Source organism: Corvus cornix, chromosome 1, assembly GCF_000738735.6.
Source record: "Corvus cornix cornix isolate S_Up_H32 chromosome 1, ASM73873v5, whole genome shotgun sequence".
Classification (NCBI taxonomy): Eukaryota; Metazoa; Chordata; class Aves; order Passeriformes; family Corvidae; genus Corvus; species Corvus cornix.
In genome coordinates this window covers 40,994,820-41,014,534 of record NC_046332.1, presented here as the reverse complement: position 1 = coordinate 41,014,534, position 19,715 = coordinate 40,994,820, and positions in this window count along the sequence as shown.

Genomic DNA, 19,715 nt, shown 5'->3' with positions numbered 1-19,715 from the left:
GCCCCACAGCCTGTGTTATGCTAGATATCAGATTAGATAACAACCATCTCATCAACCATTTCACAACTGTGAAAGGGCTGAATCCTTTCTGCAACTGACTGGGCAGACTTTTAACTCTCTGTGAATCCAAACTAGAGCTGGCTGACCAAGTTGTCCTGTAGATAATTTATGTTGTGTCATTGGTGAGCAACAATGCTCCTAAATATGCCACTGATATCTACTATGTTATTTTTAAGCTTTTATCTGAAGATGATATAAAGGAGATTTGAACAGTGTCTGTAGATGGGGGTTACAGACGATCAGGTTTTTTGGTTGCCTTTATCTGAAGCTCATTCATCTGCAAAATTGTAAGTCAGTACTTCCTCCTTGCTTCTCACATGCAGATTTTTCTCAGCATCAGGAGTTTAAAAAATCATTACAAAATAGGCAGGGAGTGAAATGAAGCATCCATTAATATTTCTGATCTTGGGAAGAAACTAGATTTTACTAAAAGTGCCTCTTTAAAATGGAACTACTCTAATCTAAGATGTCCATGGCTTCCTTACTGATTTTTTGCCTTCTTCCTTTACATAATGGTTCATCATCTGGAAGCAGCTTTAGATAAATTGCCCAATGAAACTCAGTATCATAAATGTTACTGTAGTCAGGATCACATGAATTTGTAGATTTGCCTCCTTTTCATAACCCTTTTTTAAAATGAACCCCAAATATTCTCAGCTGAGTTAAGCAAACCTTTTCAGAGATGGATATTAACAGAATGAGGAGAGAAGAGCAAAAGACAAGAAATCGCAGATAAAAATGTCACCCAAATCTGACATTTGAGAGCTGATAGGAGAATCCAAGTGCGCTGCTCCAGATGGCAGGAGCTGCAAAGAAGGAAGAGCATGGCTGTGAGGAGCAATGAAGGGAAGCTAATGAGAGATGAAGGAGGATGAGAAACAGACACTCCAGGGCATGCATCCAATTCTTCCGGTTATGTAAAATGAGTTTTACCATTTATGCACTTCCCTCCTTTTCTGGGTGATGCACATTGCAGATAGAGTTGGTAGCAGTGCTTGCAATTACCCCTGCCTGACAGTTCTTGTTACAAGCTCCTGCTTTCAATTGCTGCTGAGTTTGTTAGATGTTACACATCCAGGCTGAAATGTCTTTTGCCAAGGCTTGGCCTCGGGCTGATTCTTTCCCCTTCCATTTTCTTTTGGGAGGAGGAAAGGGGAAGGCAGTTTCAGTAAAAATGGTTCTGTGGTTTCCAGGCCAAGATTAGGAAACTGTTTATTTGAGCAAGAACTTGAAATTTGGCAAAACAGGGGGGTAGGTCACCCCGATGCTGGAAGATGTAGCCAAGTTATAAATGTGTTTTTAAAAAGTCTCAGCTCATGTAGTTTAGCAGAGACTTGTCAGCTTGGCAGATGAATTTTCAGAGGGTTGTGTCAGCACAGGGCACAGTGTGTCTCCTGCCAACTTCCAGGCCCTCACAGAACTGTCCCCAGCAGAGCCTGCCTCCAGTGCTGCCACAGGCCCTGAGCAGGGCAGGATTTGCCTCCGGGTGCCCAGGCTGCCACTGCCTTGGGGGCCTTGAGGCTGGAGGTGGGTGTGAGCAGGGAAGTGGGGCTGAGGTACCAAGCTAAAAAGGCACTTGGGTAACAAACCACGGAGAATCAGACTGTGGTGACATAAGGAACTGGAAAGATAACTGCTAATGACCCAGTTTAGCAAAGAACCCAGTGGGGTGATTGGTGGGACAAGAGGAGCAGGGTGGTCAGGAGGATGAGGAAAGAAAGACATCTTGGTGATAGCTCCATGTCCTTCTCAGACCCCAGAGTAGAGCTGAGGTCACCTCCAACAGAAATCTGGAAGTCAACTGGCATGTGTGATTTTTCCTGCTTGCAGGGTCTCCTGCACTGGCTGAAAACCTGTAACTACTTTTCCTTGATTAGATCTAAAGCTTCAATTCTCCAGCAGAGAGATGGATTAGCACTTCTCCTCATTGGAGCACCTCAGCTTGGGATCAGGGCAGACATCTCTGCCATCTGTCGTGCACGCTCTCCCCTAATGCTGCAGGGGAGGTGAGGAGTGGGAGGTGGTGCAGAGCCAGACTAGCTGTGTGTGCTCCCTTCTTTGCTGCTTGCTGAGGAAAGAAGAGCAGCTGTCCCTAGGCTGGGCTGCACAGGGGTCATAAAAGGCCCTAACACCAGGCATTGCTGCCAGCCCTGAAGCACAGCACAGAGCAGTTGTGGAGTAAGAATTGAAGAAAGGCCAGAAGCAATGGCAGTTAACCATATCCTTACTCCTGGGTCCTAATGATCTTTATTCCCCAGCCAAGTCAACAGCCAGTGTTCTTTCACAACCCCACCAGCTCCTCATCCCAATATTTTCAATAAACATAAAGCTAAACTTCTGTCCCAGTCACAGAAAGAATGTCTTTGTTCTGCACCTCAGCATCTTCCCAATATCATTGTCACCAGTGACCATTATTCCTCAGGCCTCAGCTCCAGCACCCTCCTGTTAAGTCAAAGCCAGTGACAGCCCTCTGGAGCCCTTCTGGCTCTTGCATTAAATCCTGTTACACTGTAGCCTCTACACCTCACACTCCAGCCGTCCCCACATCACCATTGACCCTACTCCAACAACCCCCTCATCCCTGGTGCTGCCCGAGACTCCAAGGCCTAGTTCCCAGTGTCATCCTGAACACCTTCTCCAGCTGCCTCTTCCTCTTCATGCAGGGGGAGGTGGACACAGAGACCTCACCAGCAAAGCAGCACAACACTTGTCTGACTTTTCTAGATACAGGCCACTGTCCCCAGGGTTGGGGTTCCTGCCAGCTGACCTTGGACATCTGGATTCAATCCAGTGGGTATCAGTTTCCTTTACAGTGATGAATGGAGATAACAGGATACTTTTAGGGTACCATTGACCTACCTCACTTTAGATATTTACTTGGACTGCCCCAAAAGCACCATTACCTCTCTAATCACTCTAAGTGGAGACAAGAATTATCTCAGATTAGATGTGTCCTTTGCTCATAACACAGTTGGGCACAGAAATGCCAGGGCAATAAAGAGTTATTGAAAAGCAGAAATAAGGGAAAGTTCCAGGAATGATTTCTCCACCACTTCCACCCTTGTTCCTAGAACACACCATTCTCAGAGGGGTGTTGTTTAGAATGCATTAAAGTGTTATCTTTTGTTAAGGTCAGTGTGTTCCAGTTTGATCAGCTTGACCAGAAAAGTTGGTTGAAAGTTATAGAAACTGGAGAATGGAGGAGACAACGACGTTACACACTGGAGAACTCCAGGGTGGGCTCATGTCTGCAATTCTCTGGGCAGTTTTCCCTATTGAAAATGATAGTGTAGGAATGAAAAGGCTCCAAGAAGGGATGCAAGGACTTGGAGGTTTGGGAACAGTTTCACACAAAGAGTACTTGAATGAGCTACAGCTTTTCTTCTCAAGAATAGAGAGGACTAAGGAAAAAAAGGCGAAATAGAAATAGAATAAAGTGAACAGGAAATTACTCCTTATCCTTTCTTCTGTTACAAAAAAAACCAGACAATGTCAAATGAAATTAGTAGGGAAGAAGTTCAAGACAAGTAAGATGCAATGGCTATTTTCACAAGAGTCAACCAGGCAAAGAGCTGTGTGACTCCTTGCCACATGATGTAGTGAGTACTGAAATGCTTACCATCTGTCAGGAGAGCATTTAGGGCTCCTACACCATGCTCCCAGTGTGCAGTGTGTGACAGTGCTCCTGTACTCTGGCCTTTAGACAGATGTGTGTGCATCCGTGTCTCCCAGTGCTTCCAGCCTCTCTGCTCTTGGCCACAGCTGGCAAGGGGGTACCTGCCTCTGCAGAGCTTTGCCCTAGGTGTTTCTAGGGGAAAAAATAGTATTTAAACATGAAAATTCAGAAATGAAAACACAGTGCACAAATATATAGATAAATATATCTAAGGTTTTTTTCAGTTGATCTTAAACAGTTGATTTCAAAGTCTTACAATAGAAAAACTGAAAATTATTTTTTGTGTGTATTGAAACAAGAAAATCTGAAGTAACATTGTCTTTCAAAAATTAATCTTAGCTCCAAGCTCCTTTTGCATAGCATAGGCTGGTTGCTCATTCACCGAATGTTTTCATTATGTGCTTCTGTAGCGAAGTTAATTTGTAGCCGTACTTACTTGAAGACTATATTACAATGAAAAAGCATAAATAATGTATGTGAGAAGGCGAGGTAGGATTGCCTGGCAGCCTTCAATCTGTCATTCCTTTGACTGCTAACTTGGCAATTTGTGTGGGACAAGTTATAAACCAAATAATCCTGAGGTAAGGCTTTCATTGCCTACGCAGTGCTGAATGTATTTAATTTTTAATTCCATTCAGGTCCCAGGTGCTGTCAGAATGCCAGAGTTTCAGCCAATATGATTTTTCATACTGCAAAATCTTCTTTGTTTAGTTTAAAATGGAGCTGTCAGATCTCCTGTGATGACTGGGGCAATGTTGTTTTACAAAGATACCAAAAAGTGTTGAAACTTTTCAAGGTCTCCTGAAAGCTCCTGCACAAGATAAGGCTGTTGAGGTGCACTGAGTCACATCCAGTCACAGCTTCTCTGGAGGCTGACAGAAGACCTTATAGTCTCTTGAGGTTTTTCTCTTTATGTCTGGTGGTTTTGTAGGTGACAGGGTGCCCAACAAGAGCTGCACTCTCCTTTAGAACAGTTTCAGTGATGGTGATTCCACCACTTCTCTGGGCAGCCTGTTCCAATGCCTGAGCACCCTTTTGGTGAAGAATTTTTTTACCTAATGTCCAAACTAAACCTCCCCTGAGGCCATTTCCTCTTGTCCTGTCACTAGGTCCCTGTGCAAAAGCATCACCTGAAACTAAAGGCTCTGCAGGTTCCCCTCAAAGTGCCTCTGCAGCAACACTGAGTCGGAAAACTCTTCACGGCATCTCAGCAGCAACCCACTGTCATGGAGGAATGGTATCCATAATGCACATCACCCACTTTCCAAGGGACTTTGCAAAGGCTTTTTCTCACTTTATAGAGGGGCAGGCAGGTTTGCCTGAGTTGGGAGAGAAGCAAATCTCCTATTGCTCTCCAGCTCATTCCCCCCTCCTTCTTCACATACAAGTGAAGAGGGGGAACAAAGGAGGAAACTGAGCCTGCTTCTGAAGATGAAGCAGATGAAGATCCAGTTAAAGCTGCCAGAGCGATTTCTTCTTTATTTATTACTGCAAACCAGAATACAACTGCCAAGGATTGAGTTAATCTATCATAAAAAAATCAGTTGACCTAGAAGGCTGATGCTTTTCTTTGTATCACTACAAATGACACATCCTTTTGCTGCTTCAACATTGGTAGCATGAAAGTTTTAACAATTAACAAAAAAAGCTAAAGTAACCACATTAAATTTGTAAGTATGCACTGTGAACAACATAAAAATAGCTTAGGATGCTAGAATCATTCCAAACCAAACACAACCTAAAAATAATGAAGTTAAATTTAACAGAAATCAAATATATTTAAGATCCAGGAGATGTAAAGCTAAAATAACCCCACTTTGCTCTAAGAAGTTATTTCAGGATCATAAACATGATTTGAATTTATACCGAGCTAGGATTTTTTGAGGTTTCATCTATATATTTTCTTCTGTTTCAGATTCTGGCCTTTACAAATGTTCAGCATTGGGAATTTATGAAGCAATTTAGCATTTAGAAATGGATATTCCCAATTGACTATTATAGCTAGATAAATTTTTAGGAGGCAAAGGATTGAGGACAAAGGAAGTTCTTCAGTTTAAGACAACCATTTCAGATGTTAAGCAGTGCTCTGCATGAGAGAATTTTGGTTGAATAATGACACTTTTAAAGAAAACCAAGAGACATATACTGCCATTTACTTCACACTTGGTAAAAACATCATTCAGTCACACAACTAATGTAATCTATGATGACAATCTCTTCTGATCTTCAAAACAGCAGCAAGCAGATATTCAGGTTGTGTATTTGGGGTCCGTGCTTATATATTACCTTTTTAAAATGAGTATGGTTGCTACCAACACCTCTCCATAAACCCCTAAAGCTTCTGAACTAGGTAACACTATGTAGGATACATTTCCTTTCTCTTTTTCTTTTTTTATGCAAGCAGCTGGTGCAAACCCCATCTCTTTAAAAATAAGTTGTCAAGTATTTTCTTCTTTCCTGGGAGATAGTTTTTATTTATCTCAATTTTTCATAAAGGTGGGCTGAGGTTGCCATTCTGTTTGGGAGAAGGAGGGGAAAGACTACTGCTTCAGATAGGATTGGCTGCATCAGTTTCAAATTCCTTTGGGTTAGAAAAAGTAGCAGAATTAGACCAGAAGAAAAATGGGAGGGGGCCAAAAAGCGAATTTTTAAAAAATCAGTTATAATTTGTAGACTGCTCATTTATTATGAAGGAGAAGAAGAGATGAAGTCCTAGCTTTTTGTGTCTGTCAGTGAAGAACTGACATTCTCCCAGCTGGTAACATAGCAAAATTCACCCCCAGTCTGATGTTTATGAGCTCTCTCTCCCAGACAACCACAAGTCAATCACATAAATGACACAAAATACAGGAAGTCAGCTTCAGATGGAGAGCAACAGCCCTCAGGCAGTTTCAACAGCATGAGTGTCACAAGGACCATCTCACCTGCAGGACTTACTTGGTGGCTTCTCCAAGCTGGTTAAGCCAAATCTCTCAGCACGTATTTCCTTTCAGATATTCCTAAGGCTATATGGATATCTTAAAAAAATTCCCTTGCTCAGATATAGCATTGCTACAGAAGCCCAGCTTTTTGAGGGGATCCATGTTGTTAGTGAATTTAATGGGTTAATCCCATTATCACAGGATTTATCATGGATGTGTGGACTTTGGAGGACTTGCTCAGGCAACGATGCTGGTGCCTGAGTCACTAAATCACTGGTGGGACACGAGATCCCAGTCTTTTATGTACAGTCCCTATGGTTTGGGGGGATCTGTTCTGAGAGGAGCACAGTGCACAGCGGGGGCTGTTGGAGTATCTGACACCCTGGCAGGAACACAGATGGTTCAAACCAGATTGGCATTGTAGCATCTGGATCACTTTTCAATTCCTTCCAGATCTTTTAAGGCAAAGGTGGAATTTACCCTGTAAAGGGAAGGTTAAAATCATGGAAGTATTCATCAAGCAAAACTGGATTCAGTTGTTGTTGAAGGTCCTGCACACAGATCTGTGATTTACTGTAGGCTGGAAGCAACGTTTAGAGTTCCCTGTCACGGCTCTTAATTACGTTGTGCAGAGCTCTGAGCTTATTTAAAGCTGTAGCAGACACGTGTGATTTGTGTGTTTAGATCAGGGTGATTCACTCAGCCACATGAAAACCCGTGGCCTGCACTGGCAGGGGGACAGCCAGGGACAGCTCCAGGTCTGCTGAGAGGGGGCTCTGCTGGTTTCAACTGCAGTTATTCCCTTACTTTATTTAAAGCCAAAAAGAAGGAGCAATTTGAAGGTAGTAGATTTAGAAGAATTACTAATATAAATCGGGGGGAAAATCCAGCTAAATGGAGAAACCTCTTTTAGGTGCTGCACCTCCTTCTGCCCCATCAGTTGTGTTTCAATTCTTTTTTCCCCAGACAGAAAAATAATATAGGACCTAAACCAACAATCCCATTATTAGCTTGCAACTTATGGCATAGCACAGCTGTCCAAAAGGATGCTGGATTACTGGCTCTGTTTGCTTTTATCTGTTCACATTCTGGGATGATGCTCTTAATTCAGTGTTTCTCAAGTTTTAACTGTGGTTGTGCTTTGACAATTGAACTACACCCTGGGAATGGGATGTCTGACACCTGGCTATCACATCTCCACTAAAAAAACACAGCAAAGGTGACATAATGGTTTTTTTGGTAGATGATGTAGAGATTCCACATACCCACTGAATGGATGAATCAAGCAATTCACCTTTCATCAAAACCACTTTAAGATAGCTTCAGAGGATTAGTAAACTTCATGGGAAATAACAGATGAATGACAAATGTGCTCTCATTTAAGTCATTGCACAGGCCATGACTGCATCCTTACTGGCACCGTTGCAACCACCTTTGTCAGTCCTGAGACTGACTACAGGTTCCTGTTCCTCTCTCCTGGCCAGACAGAATAGCATTAGCAGGTTTGTATCAAACAGTGAATGCAGTTGAAGAACACCCCAGGGAGACTTTTGCAGGGTCTGTACTACCTGTGGTGACTTGTTTCTACACCTGTGATTTGACTTGCTAGCATTTTGATCTTGCTTTTCGTAGAAAAGTCTGCACAGCTTTCAAAGTATCAGAGAGTTCAGGAACCCTCTGATATGAAATGAGAGGTACCAGTCTGGCCAGGGCAGTTTCCTGGCATCCCAGAGTTTCATGGCAGGTGTAAGCATTGCCAAGTCCAACAAGGTGACACTATTGATGAGCTGGGCTCCCAGAGAAGGCACTTGCACTTTCAGGAAATATTTGGGGAGTTCTTATCCCAATATATTTTTTGTGGGTGCCTTTCAAGAATGACTTGTTAGCTGGTAACATGAAAGAAACCTTGAAGTGGCCTGATAAAGCAAGTTACATTCACAGTGGTATGTTAACGATACCCATTTCACCCATCAATATAGACATGTGAAGGGAGGAGGTTTGCCAGAGCTCTGTTACAGTTCTGGGTTTGGCTTGTGACCCTGTGCAGTGCCCCTGCCCATCCACTCACAGTGACTACTTCACTAGTCAGAAGCATTGAATGACTGGGTTTACTTTGCCTTTCCACACCAAGCAAACTAGAAGAACTTGCTTGTATAAAATGGCTATATTATTAATCTCTTATTTTCCATATCAGGGAATCGAGAGAATTACTGCATTTTGTAGATCAGGCATCCTGATTGCTGGCATCAGCTGCAGTTAGTAACCTCAGAAAGATGGTGTGTTGTCTTTTGTGCAAGATGGACGTGTACGGTACTAAGGAGGTCTCTGCTAACTGGACTCCAACACTACTTGAAGGGAACAAAGTGTTCCCATCCCTCTTTCCAAAAACAGAAAAGGGAGAGACAATACTCCTTAAGGCATTTGCCAAAATGATAAGGGAGATGAACAAAAACCACTCCCAGCAGTACTTTGGGCTCACCAGAGTGCTGCTTTACCTATTCCAGTGCTGACGCTGCTGATCCCAAACTCTTGGAAGTCCCATCCCACCTGCACAGGGCAGCAAGAAACAGCAACGTTATCTTGCCTGCATTTTGAAATAAAATCATTTGAGGGGGGAAAAAAAATGTTAGTGAACTTCTGAAGGAAGTGACAGACTCTTTGATGGTATCACCTAAGTCGGCATGCCCAGGCCTGAAACCCCACCTCTCACATGTTGTTCGCTGTACATTTAGGTCACTGAAGTACATCTCCAGGGAGGGGCTGTCTCCTGAAAGCTTCAAGATAACATTGCTTCCTGTCTCCCTAATCAGCTGTGCAACAGGGTAAATTTAGAAACAAAAGGCAGCGCAGCAGTGATGGCAAATGGGTTTAATGCACATTAAAACCTGTTTTGGAGAAGTCAGAACAGGTTGTGCATGTCTTCAGCTCAGGCTCTGAGCAAAATAATAAATGACTTGCATACATTTAGCACCTTTCATCCTGAGAGAGCCTGCAGTATTTTACATAATAGGAGTTATCACCTACCCACCCATGAGCAGGCACCTGTGGAAGGCAGGGCAGGCTGCACGGGCCAGATGGGGCACAAGCGTGGTAAAGAGGCAAGTGAAGATGATCATCTCTATTCAAACACACAGGAGGAATTTAGGTGGGCACATGAAATAGCCAGGTTGGAATTTAGCCAGGAAAACAGTGTATGAAATAGTCCTTGCTTGGCAATAAGTACAGTGAATTATTTAATGACCCTGAGCCAAACACAGAGCATTTCATCTTAACTTACTGAAATTGCTCCCAAACATGTTTATATTCCAAAAAGTTCTCTTTCAAGTCTTCTGAAGCTTATTTATTCAAGGGCAGAAATGCGAACAGCAGAAAGTCAGCTACAAGGAAGACCTTCCTCAGTAGGGAAAAAAAAGAAAAAAAAAATGTAGAGAGAAAGTTTTGAGGTGAAGGGGGTGGGAAATATGCCACTCCCTTAAGGGAAATACATACCAGTAAACAAATGATGTGTAAGTCTGCAGGCCATCATTTTTACCACACTGCTCTACACCAGAGAACGTGCAAAAAAAGACTGTTCCATCAGAAAAGACCACACACTTCTTTGGCTGGATTTTTTTCCCCTCTTACCCAGTTAGATGCTTCTGTTTTTGCCAAGACTGGTATCTGGGCTTAGCTTCAAGCTCATCAGTACTTCTCCCCTAGAGTTGCAGCCAAAAATACATCTTTTCCACAAAGGCTGGATGATTTTCAGGATGATTTTACTTCTCTGCAGGAGGTTTTTCTCCTACTAAGTGGGAGCTGTGCTCAATCTATTGTATCTTGGCCACACTCGAACTCGACTTGCTGGGTAAATTCACAGACAAATTGCACACATGCAGTACATTTACTTAGAAGACAGATAGCAATAAAGTGCCCCTTACCACAGTGGAAATATTTTGTCCAGTTTATTAAAGCAGCTGACCTTATTTAAAGCATGCAAATATTTTCAATAGAAGAAAAGAGCAGGTACCAAAGGGCATCTTAAGCAGAGAAACAATCAAAGCTGGACAAATGGAACTAGCAAGTAAGTTTTCTTGGATTTAATATTTTGCATTTTTACACCATCAGTATGATGGTCCATTGTAAGGAACTACCAGACATATTTGCAGGGTCAAAAAGGTGCATATTTGCACCTTTCTAAGGTGTTTGCCTTAGCTAACAACAAATTGCAGGAGCAACAGGGGTTACTAGCTGATATAAGGAAGGGGTCCATTGATCTGAAACTCTAGGAACCTACATTTTCTAACCTACAACCTTGAGTTGTAGCAGTGGCCCCAGTTCTTTGACTTGGTGCTCAGGAGTGGACCTCAGAGGTCAGCTCAATCTTCCAGCCGCCCTGAGGCACAGGCTGCTGTGCTCCAAAGTCAGCTCCAGCCCGTTTCTGAGAGATGGTCATCAAACTTTTTCTTTGAATGCTGCCACAATGGAGCTACTACAGCCTCCTCAGGCACCCCAACCAACCAACCAGAAGAATAAAAGAAGGTTTTCCTAACCTAAAGTTTACCTTACTCCAATGTAACTTCTCACCCTTTACTCCATGGATAATAGATTCATGGTAGCACTTGCCTTTTACTTGAAGATCATCTTTCCCCATTTAGTCAGCTTTTCTGTAGATAAACAGTCCAGCTACTTTCACCTTCCTCTCTCACATTTTCCTCATCATCACTGCTTGCCTCTGGACCATGTTGAGTGCCTGTCTTTCATTATCAAAGTCTGACCAGCACTCCAGCTGCTCACTGATATGAACCAGCGCAGGATTCCTTTGTGCCTGTTGTATTTGCATTTGTGCATTCCATGAGAGCATATATATTTATCTGCCAGTTAAATAACAGATAAGTCAATTTTGTGTTGATCTCCTGAGCCACAAAAGCAATTTTATCTACTGAACTAGTAGGTCCTAATTTATGATTCCCGTAGCTGACTACTTCTTAGTACATATCTGTGTATCTGTCTCAATTGGTTAGTCTCCATTTTTTCTCCAAACACTTCATTGTCTGATCTTGTCTTATGACACACTTGAAGCCCCTCTGAATTTTGTATATTTTTAAATACAATTCACAAATATATGCAAAGTATTAGTTCATATAAATGCATAAAATGTAAACATCTCATCTGAGATCTGAGTATTTGGATAACATAGAAAGTATATCATCCATTTTTACAGATGACACAATGAGGAAAAAAAAAGAAAAACAAAAGAAAAGCCTAAGATAGTAGCCACTGTAGTCAGTTCTAGAAGCAGTCAGAGCACTGTTTGCCTATTATGGGGTATCAAAATCTCCTCTTTGTTTCAGTAGCAGGCTAGGTCCAGTGCAAGCACAGCACAGAGTCCAAAGGGCTGATGCAAGATCTAAGGTCACATAATCATAGAATCATTATGGCTGCAAAAGACCTCCAAGATCACTGAGTCCAGCCTTTGACCGAACACCCCCTTGTGAACTGGACCGTGGCACTGAGTGCCATGTCCAGTTGTTTCTGGAACACCTAAATGGATAGTGCCTTCACCACTTCCCTGGGGTGCTGAGGGGCCACTCCATCCCCTCGTCCAGATCATTGGTAAAGACATTAAACAGGTTTGGTCCCAGTACTGAGCCCTGGGGAATCCCACTCGAGCCTGGATCCCAGCTGGATGTAACTCCAGTCACCAACCCCCTCTAGGCTCAGCCATCCAGCCCGTTTCTCACCCGGCCAGCCAGCTGTGCACCTGACCTAGCCATGAGCAGCCAGCTGTTCCAGAAGAACGCTGTGGGAAAAGGTTCAAAGGCTTTACTGAGGTGCAGGCACACAACATCCACAGCCTTTCCCTCATCCACAGGCAGGTCACCTGCTCATAAAAGGAGATCAGGCTGGTCAAGCAGGACTTGTCTTTCCTAACTCCATGCTTCCCAGACTTCTGGCTTCAAAAGCACCCCAAGTCTGCTTCCAATGCCTGGACATCTACTTGTCATCTTATATCCAGCGCTGCTGCTCTAACAAAGACATACCTAGCAACAAAGTCAGAGCACAGAAAGAGTTACACTCGAGTGCAGAGTAAATCCATGTTAATACATTTTAAAACAGTCTAGGCCACCCATGGAGGCATCTTAAATCTTCAAAACTGAAAGAAACCCCAGCAACTGTCATGGGATCTTGGGGATGGGGAAGTAATCCAAAAACATCTTAATCTCTTTTTAAAGAAAATAGTTGGAGCAAGTAGCACAGTATGTGCTATGTGTCAGTGGAACATGGCACTCTGTTGTATTAGGCACCCCTTAGGGGTTAATCCTTGCTATGAGTAAACTCTTTGCTCCATAATGTACCAGTTCCAGTCTCCACAGCCACACACACACCTTTTTTTGTGACTGTGCAGTTACAGAATGTACACACACTAAGGTGCAGAGCAGGGATTATGCATTAAATGTGAAGGTAAACGTCAGTGTAGACAAATCTGACCTGCAGCAACTTCCCTTCAGTCCCAGCTTGAAAGCAAAACTTACTCTTTCACAGGGGGCAGAGACTGGCAACCCTACTCTTACCCCAGCCCCTTGGGTTTGGGCCTTTTGTGTGCAAGGTGCCTTTAAGTCCCCAGAAGCTGACTGCTCAAGACTGGTTTCTTGAGAGGCAGCACAATGGAATAACAGATGTGTTCATATTCTCTCATTATTCGTTCTGGTTTTCTGATTGAAATGATTCTACATCACACCTAAAACACTAAATATTTAAAAATAAGCAACAACCATGCAGACTTTGTAACTGGGATGACACTTTTACTGGTTTTTTTTTTCCTTGTGAAGCCTAGAACAAACAAAATGCTCATGAGAAACTGAGTTGTCTTTAGGCAGGAACTTAGTGTTTATATATAGTGTCTATATATAGACACACACACAAATGCATGCAATGATATTCTATGCCTGTATATATATATATATATATATATATATATATATATATATATATATAATGAGGCAAGATTTTTCTCCCCTCACATTCATGATCAATCAATGTACTTTTACACCTAAAGGGTCACTCTGTCTTCTCAGAAGCAGCTCAACAAGAAAGCTCAATCTAAAAAATAACCTAACACCTAAGGACTTAGGCACAAAAGTTTTCAGAGAAGGAAGAACTGGGGCACATTAATCTGTCAGTGGTAACTGTGCACTCCTTTCTACCAAATAGAAGGGAATTGAAGTTAGCTGGTGAGCAGCACAGGAGGGCTAACTTGAGTCAGTTCACCCTTCCTACTGAGTGTCCACATGCCAGTGAAAACCATAATTTGACATGCAATATATGACCTTTCTATAATGCATTTGTGAGTTTAAACTTGTAGAATCAGATGCATAGCTTATACTACACTGCAAAGATTTTATTCATATGGGGTGATGTCACTGAGTAGAAGAGCCCTGGAACAGCACAGTTCGAGAGTGAATTAATAGGAAGCACTTAATGCTTAACCCTCAAAGCATTTTGCAAACATTAATATTTCAGTGCTCCCACGACATAAGTTAAACCATGCACATGGCTTTCCTGGGAAATGGTAAAATGCCTTGCTGGAAGGCACAGCAGGAAGTCAGATATGCCATTACAAGGTGGGAGCTGCCTTTATCCAGGGCAACGTGTACCCAAGTAGATTGTACCCAATTACATTTTAAAAACCATCTTTATCCTGTTTCAGATGTCACCAGTGCAATCACTTCAATAATGTGGTCAGTTAGATGTTAGTGACATTGAAAATAAAATGCAAGCAAATGTCAAGTGCCAAGACCACCAGATGTCTTCAAAGGAAGACATTTCCAAGAGGAGCTAAGAAACATGGTCCTCATGCAGCAGCAGTACACGTCTGCTTGCTTCCCATTTTCATGAACCTCACTGGGCTCCATTACTTTCTTTTCAAGGTGATGATAAAGCAAAGTCCACATACTGCAATAGCAAATTTCACCAGCACAGATGGCAGTTGTAAAGAACCTGAGCTTTACTGCAATCATGGATTTTCACGTAAAACCAGTTTGTTTTCCAAACCATGGCTAGTACATGGATGAGAGGAACTTGGATGCTGATACTACTGTTTGGGTGACAGGTTTTCTAGCATTCTTGCCACTAAGCTGCAAAGAGAAATTTCTATTTCTCAGTGATTTATTGGTGCTTAATCACATTCATATTCATTAGAAGAATCTATATCCACAGAAAGATTACCAGATCCTGAAATGCTGTTCATAGGAACAAAGGCCTTTTTAGTGAAAAACAAACATCTAAAAAGTAAAGGAAGCCACAGTTTTACACACTGGCAAATACAAATCTGAACCCCAGGGCTTTAAAGCAGTTGCTTGAATCAGCTGTGGGCAGGAATGAAGGAGGTGGCAGGTACAGGCTGCACTGACAGGGGAGTTTTAATCAGCCCAGCAGTTGTCACCTTCTGTAGCACTGACACTTTTCTCAACTACAGCCTGAAATCTCTCCTGTATGGCAAGAGTTGGGCTGCCCCACGGGCTTTGCTTTTGCCAGCAACTTCTTGGACTACACAGCCACTGATAACCACTTTCAGGCTAAACCCCACTGGCCTAACCAGCAGGTACCTCACAGTTACTGCCATTACTGAGGTACCACCACCTAAGTCACATCATTTCTTAACACTGTGGGTTTGGGATTTTATCATACACAAACGTAACCAGTTACCTCATTTTGACTGTAGACTTTGACAGTCCAGGACTGCAGCTGAACCTCTCAGAGGCCTCTGGGTCACAGTTCAACAGCAGATGATGGGTATGAAAGGATTACATCGCTTGGCAAAGTCTGAAAAGGGCCCCTTGTCAGTCAAGAGAGCTGAGACAATTGTATTTGCATGCCTAACAATGAAACTATGAGAGAAAGACTGAATTACTCTGTCAGCTTAAAAAACCCAATCACGGCTAACATCAGGTTAAGTGCTGGGTTGGAGTCCTCCAACAGGCACTGTGGCACTCCCCACTCCTGCTAGGACAGCTGGCTGCGGAAATCAAAGCAATGGTATAGCCAAACTTTGCCAGTCTCCAACAAGAACAGGAACCCACCATCGTCCAAAAAAGTTGTGCTTGCCGATAACCATCCTGTACCTGCTGCTGTTGGGGCAGCAACACGTTTGGAGTCAGACTGTAATTTCTGTGTTAGAATACAGACTTCAAACAGGATGGCAGCAGGATTTCAGGAAGGAGGAACTCTGCTCTCCTCCGGGGACAAACAGCACCTAGCATTACAGTCCAGTCTTTAGGTGTTAGGAAAGCAAAACTCACAGATGGTAAATACAATATATAATTTAATACACACACTAGAGCAGGTCAGAATTAACATATATGGGAGGAGGAGAAAGAGCATTTCAGGTGAGATCGAATGTACCATTTTTATGGAAATCTAGTTTGTTGTTGCAGAACATTGAAGACAAAGCCTCTCGGGCTGCTCCTGACCCCTCCCCTTAAAAAACAAAACAAAACCACCACCACCACACCCCAAACACACTTGCTAATAGAAGGGAAAATTCCGTAAAATTACTTTGCCTCTTGTGTTGTAATACAAGGCAATTTAATATAGAAAATACGATCATCAGAGTGACCAACTTCATTCCCATATAGAGAAAATAAAACCAGTCTGTGACAGCCTAGATCTGTAGCATTCACTGTTACAACCTCTACATTAAAGACAGAGGAGTATGCCTGGAAAAGTAAAATGGCGAGTTTTCCACAAAATCCATCAGGCAGCTTTGTCAGATGTGTCAGTATTTATACGTTTCTCACTCAACATGTTCCCTCAGTGCCTAGAGAAAACCACATTGGCTGTTTTAATTAAGAGGCATTAAGTACTGGATATGGCAGTTGGTACAAAGCTCTACCCTCTGTTCTAAAGACAATTTGATTCTTCAGTTAGCGTTGGTTTTACCATTTCACGTCAACCAAGATGTCTCATCCTGTACCAACGTCTTCCTATTTTGATGACACCTAAATTTAGAGGGTGCAGATAACCCCCATTAGCAATAAGAAGTGGTGACAAGGGACAAGACACACACCTTTACTCCTCAACAGGAACATATGAACTCTGGATGCTGATACTATAAATAAAATCAATGGCCCTGGTTTATCTCTGAATGAACCTCCAAAACAGGAGGTGCTATACAGATCATAGCCTGATCTCAAAATAATTATTCTGTTGATGATCCAACATGAAAAATGCTTTCTTTGGCTGATAACTTGCACTTGTTTCCTTGGAAGCATATTATTTCTGGCTTACTGAAATGAATACTTTTTATTTTTAACTAAGCGTTGAAAATATTTCAAAGAAAATTGCCAAGTGAGGCTGTAATACCTGGACCAAATATCCTGTTTTGCAGTAATACAGTCTATTTAGGGCTGCCTCAGAAGGTCACCGATACTTCAACTACTGCAATATGTCACCACCTTATAAATGAGAGTGATATCAGCAAACAAAATTGGTGCCTTATCATTCCCTGGCACTGGCTGCCTACTCCCAGGTGGAAGGTGTGATGTTACATTTAAATTTAAAGGATCTGGGTGACTAAAGTTGGCTATGAACTCAGAAGTACAAGACAAACAGACAAAACCATCAAGGGCTGTACCCTTACCTAAGAAAACACACAAATGTGCTGAATTCAACAGGGTTGGGCCATTCAGTGCTGAATAGTAACAACTCTGGAACTGCTAAAATGCTAACAGTGTCTGACTTTGGCCTTTCCAAATTGCACTGCATTAAAAAAAACTCCCATCTTTCAGACTTTCTGTTATACAGAAGGTCAAAATTAATGAAACCTGTCAAGATATTTTAAACTAAAATCTTCAGGCACTTTCAAGGTATGTCATTACATATTTCACAATTCATAAGTCAAAACTTGGAAATGAAAACAGTGTGTCTTTATTGATAGTCTGCCACAAATTAATGCATAAACTTAAGAGTTAGCCAAAACTGTATCTGCCATCCGAACATGGCAAGCATTATCTGCAAAAAGTGGATGTTTTCTTCTAGCAGATACCCAGATGTTCTGTTACCAGGTCTCACTATAGTGCCATATGCAATTAAAGTATTGTTTTACACAAGTTGCATGATGCTCACCAGAGTCACTGTCTCTTCATTACTGCAAGCACACAGAGATGCAAGCACACTTTAATGTTAAGCCTTTACTGAAGTCAGTGGAACTCATTTGTCTCCCAGGTGAGCTTGCACACCGTATTTGCAGGCCTGGAGTTTATGACTACAAAAGCAAAGACAAGGGGGACAAGAACAGATGCACCACAACAGGCATTCCAACAATTCAATGCATCTATCTTACTGAAGGAAATCGTATCTTTACATACCATTAAATGTTAAAAACAAACAAGGATGTTTAAGCACAAAGTATATATTTATACCAAATAAAACAACTGAAAAAGTATTACATAAAGAAAAATAATGTAACAGAATGTACTTAAGTACCTAGCTTACAGTCATGCTCATATCTAAAAATAACATTGTTAAGTAATATATATAATTTTGGACATAATTCTCTAACATACAACATGATTCTGTGATTCTAAATGTGGAGAGTACTTTTTCCATGATACAGAACACAAATTATTTTATACAGGCACACCTGCTAATTTGTATAAAAAACATGCTTGTAAGTGAAAAGGTCACTGTAGTACTAATTTACCATGTAGTGTTAATCATGTTGAAATTGTCTCTTCTCCTTTTGCATTGGTGAGCGCCAACACTGAATGGTACAATATTTGATCCATATGGTTCACCGACACTGCAACCTGTTCCCAAGCAGTAGCCCTGCCTGGATGTTAACAGTACAGTTCTGTACAGCCCCATCTGTCTGCATATAGTGTATTTAAAACTAAAAGCTATTACAATTATTACAATGATTTCTGTTTCAATATATACATCAGTATAAAATACTACCCAAAACACTTTTGCATTTCAAACAATTTTAACCACTTCATCAAACAATGCATCTGCAGAATTAAAAAAAAAAAAAAATCCAAATTAATATTGATTGCCAACAGTACAGCATCTCTATGGTATGTTTCCTAATAAATGAGAGAACGGAAATGTCTTAATTAAAATAAGTATCACAAAACATAATAATGTTAGAGCAGTTCAAGGATTCCCAGTTTGTCAGTATCTACCCTAAGCAGTGCTACCCAAATACAGTATAAGCCATTTAGTGTTTCTACAATGAGAATAAAACATTCAAATATTAAAGCTGTGACAAACACACAAAAGCAAGGAAAGATAATTTGTTCTGTACTCACTTCTGTTGTAGCAAGGTACAGCATGTCAGGAGTTTGCACTCAGTGCATCGTATCGGGCTGTGTGCATGGACTGGGGAATGAGATGCTGGAGAGCAGTGCTTGCACAAAGGCACCTGGGAGTCCTGGTCAATGGAAGTTGGACATCAGCAGTTGGAGTCAGCAGTGCCCTGGCAGCCAGGAGGGCCAAGCGTGTCCTGGGGGGCACCAGGCACAGCATCACCAGCCGGGCAAGGGAGGGGATTGTCCCACTCTGCTCTGCACTGGGGCGGCCTCACCTCGAGTGCTGGGGGCAGTTTTGGGTGCCACAATGTAAGACAGACATTAAACTATTGGAGAGTGTCCAAAGGAGGCCAATAAAGGCGGCTCCTTTGAGGGGAAGCCAATCCTCATGGCTGAGATAACTTGGTCTGTTCAGCCTGGAGAAGACTGAGGGGAGACTTCTTTGCAGTCTGCAGCTTCCTCATGAGAGGAAGAGGGACAGGTAAGATCTCTTCCTCTTGAGACCAGTGACAGGACCTGGGGGAATGGCCTGAGGCTGTGTCAGGGGAGGTTTAGGCTGGGTATCAGGAAAAGGCTCTTCACCCAGAGGGTGGTTGGGCACTGGAACAGGCTCCCCAGGGAAGTGGTCACAGCACCAGCCTGACAGAGTTCAAGAAGCATTTGCACAACACTCTCGGGCACATGGTGTGACTCCTGGAGTGTCCTGTGCAGGGCCAGGAGTTGGACTTGATGATCCCAATGGGTCCCTTCCAACTCAGCTTATTCTGCAAT